Source organism: Poromitra crassiceps (genome assembly GCF_964638095.1).
Source record: "Poromitra crassiceps genome assembly, chromosome: 26".
In the NCBI taxonomy this organism is placed as follows: Eukaryota; Metazoa; Chordata; class Actinopteri; order Beryciformes; family Melamphaidae; genus Poromitra; species Poromitra crassiceps.
In genome coordinates this window covers 8,555,143-8,558,892 of record NC_139640.1, presented here as the reverse complement: position 1 = coordinate 8,558,892, position 3,750 = coordinate 8,555,143, and positions in this window count along the sequence as shown.

The window sequence follows — 3,750 nt, the reverse complement described above, 5'->3', positions numbered from 1 at the left end:
GGGCATTTGGTGACAATGCCTGCCCCCCCCTCCCCCCCAAACGGACTGAGTTCACTCATTAATGTTGAACTGTTTGAGTGTCACTGTTAGACGTACCGTAGTTCAGTTCAGATAGCGCTGTTACATTGCAGTGCTGAGATTCCCCAGTGTCAGTGAACATGTCGTCAGCTGATTGGCTGTGAAGCCTGTCTGTCATGTCAGCTGTACCTATGACAGAGAGCTGTGGCCAAGGGCGGAGCGACCCTATCAGCCCAGGGGGGGGCGAAGCTCTTAGGCGGGCCCGCCAGGCCTGTAGAATGGTAGGGGAAACACTGCACAGTATACGTTGTTTCAGCATAGACCCTTTTACTGTTTGTAAACAGTTGACGAGGTATTTGGTGGGCGGAGCCGAACTTGTTGCAGAAAGTTACAACTAGCGGTTCAGCTGTCATAGAAATATGGAAGATCCCGACGCCTCCTTCACATATTTTAAAGCTTCGCCAGCAACAGACAGGTTACCTGACACAAATAATGCTGCCTACACACTAGAGGATTTTCAAATCTTAACCGATTTTAAAAACATGAGAGACCACAGACATAAGGACAATTTCATCAGATTTTAACATTAAAATCGCCTGAACGCACACACTAGACGATTCGGCCAGACTGCGAGACCACACACCAGCCGTTTGAAGTACAGACTCAAAGCGATTCCAGCAACTAGACTGTAGGCTGTTTATATCCCACAAAACCGCAATTTTTTCCCACAGACAACAGCAGATGGCTCTCTAAACATGCACCGAGCGGCGGGTCCACTACAAGCAGGCGGACACCCTCGCAAAATGAGCTAAAACAACGTCCTGTCTGAGAGCTCATATTACAGCATATCCGCTCGCTTGAAGCAAACAAACCGCTCCGCTCGGCACATGTTTGGAGAGCCATCTGCCGCTGTCCACCCTGTTTGAAGCTGCTGTGAGGATGCTGGGGAGAGAGGAGCTACATGGCACTGCTGTTGCTCGTTTGTTGTGAGCGCTGCATTAACATCCGGGTATGACACGTCGACGCGTCCCGGTCTGCTCGCTCTCATTGGCTATTGCGGGTTCCGTCGGGAGACAGCCATCGTAAATATCAAACATGTTTGATGTGCCCGATTCGAGATCGGACAGGCTCCAATTCAATCAATAATTTATTGACACCAGACACTTGACAATTGTTTTGACAAAAAAATCGGTTGAGACTAGCCTCGAATCGGGCCACGCCCCCCCCGAGGGGAGTCGGGCATTAAATCGGGCATTTTATCCTCTAGTGTGTGGGAAGCATAAGCGAACTCTTTCAATGGGGTGAGGTTTCTTGACCCGTACTCACTGTCAGGATGGGTCTAGGATCAGAACATCGGCAAAGTTGCGGTGCCGGACATCGTCATATTCCTAGTGGGAATGTCCAGCGTCTATACGCATACGGCACAAGACGCCTTTTTCCTGTATTCCGGGGATCTATCTCGTTTCGGCTTGAGTTCCGTGGAGGTTTGCATACCGCCATGCGTGCGCAACTAACCCTGTGACGTCCACCGTAAAAGGGTCTATAGCATTGATACTCAACTTGCGGCCATTGTGCCGATACAACGCTGATTGAAAGTCGGCGAAGTGGCCCTTTAAGTTGTGTTTGTTTGTTTTTGAAAACAGGTGAATGGGCTGTTCTACTGGGGGGATAAAAGCTAATCACACATACAATTGTAGAAACAATTTCTTGTGGCTTCTAGACGTCACTCAAAGACAGCTGTGCCTTTTATCCTGTTGTCACATGCAGTCTGGCTTTTCACCACCTACAGAGCAAGGCAAAAGGGACATTTTCTTCAGTAGAGACAGTGCCGTTTGATAGGTTATATAACTTGTTATTTCAGTATTTGATGGCAGGTTTTCCTCTTTATAGCATAGTATGCTTGGTGCGTACAGTACATCTGTTTTGGAGCTGCAGTCGAGGTTTTTTGAGGGTGAAGAAAGAAACTGAAGTCTACCATAATTCATCATAAGTGATCAATATCAATTTTGCACCTTTGATTTACTTACATGCAGTGAATTGCACAACGTATCATTTTTACATCGATAAATCATTACCGCATTAATTAAACTACTGAGGCCGGCTTCTACCAGCCTCTCGACACTATTAAGCTACATTGTGTCCCATTGTTTTGTCGAAAATCTGCTACACTGTTTTACAGCACAAGGAAGCCCTCCCACACAAAACAAGAATCCTCACATCAGACACTAGCTTGTATCTCAATACCTCTACTTGAACGTGTAAACCACTACTAACTTGTAATTACATTGTATTTATTTATTACCCGCGAGAGGCCTTTTAGGAGGGCTATTCAAGCCGCAAGTGGAGACTGCAGTGCCACCAAGTACTGGTACTGCATGGTGTCCACCAAGATACCATCACCTCGGAATGAGATGTTTGGAGCGGGGGAGTCTGGTGCAGCTCACAGGTCCTAGACCTGGTGAGACGAGGGAGGAGCCCGGCCGGGTGGCAACCCACAGAGCCCGGTCCCTCTACGTACCAGAGTCCTCCTTCCCCCCCCCGGTCCCGGCAGAGTAGTTCCGGAGCAGCGGATTGAGTGGCCCTGACCACGTGACCACCTTCGACCCTTCCTGGAGGGCTGACCGTGGGTAGCTACTGGGACGTAAGTTGGGGCTTGGCCAGCCCCGGCTGGGTCACCTGGGCGAGGGTGTATGATGTTGCGAGACCCAAAACATCCTAGGGTACATCACTGAGGATACGTCCCAGTTATGCATCCATGCAATGTTTTTTCTTTATTTATATGTATTTATTTGATTATTTATTTATTTAATTATTTATTTATTTATTTATTTATTTATTTATTTATTTATTTATTTATTTATTTATTTATTTATTTATTTAGACATATAATGTACATTATAAACATTAGTGTGCACAGCATATGAAAAGCAACATAAATGTGGGAAATAGCATGGGAAATAGCATGGGCATAGCTTGCATCTCAATACCTCTAGTTGAAAGCGAAAACCACGACTAACTTGTAATTACATTGTATTTATTTATTTATTTATTTATTTATTTATTTATTTATTTATTTATTTATTTATTTATTTATTTATTTAGCCATATCATGTAATAACACATTCATTACAACATTAGTGTGCACAGCATTATAAAAAGCAACATACAGCGACAAACAATATGTAGTCTCAACGCCAGACCCATGAGAGTTCTTACGCTGATGATACACTACGTTACTGCATGCTGCAGAGCTCTCTCTGGGTCTGGGACGCTTCCCCCCAGCCGGCTGGTTATGGGAGGGAACCCTTCACTTGGCCAGTGATATGCCAGTGATGGCTTCAGTCCTCTCCAATCAGTAACGACTTTGCAATCAGAGGCGTAGCCCATTTTTCGAACCCGCTCTCTCATCGGTGCTACGACCTGTCACTCATTCAATTTCAACCCGCCTTCAAAAACCAGCAGTGGCTGTGAACTGACACGGACTTATTTATGTAGTATGCCGAGTGCAGCGATTCAACGTAATATTTGAGTCTGGGGAGAGACTAAACAATATGTTTATGTGCTTAAATCTATGTGAGTATCATATAGTGGTTGGCTGTTTAATGCCAGTTTCCGTTTGCCAGGCTAAGATGGGCGAGTTCTCCTATGTTTACAGTAGCAGAAGATGAGGGCGAGTCCTCACGGGCAGCTATGCCCCTCTGCAGCGTGAGCTAATCAGTTGCCGGTGGAAAC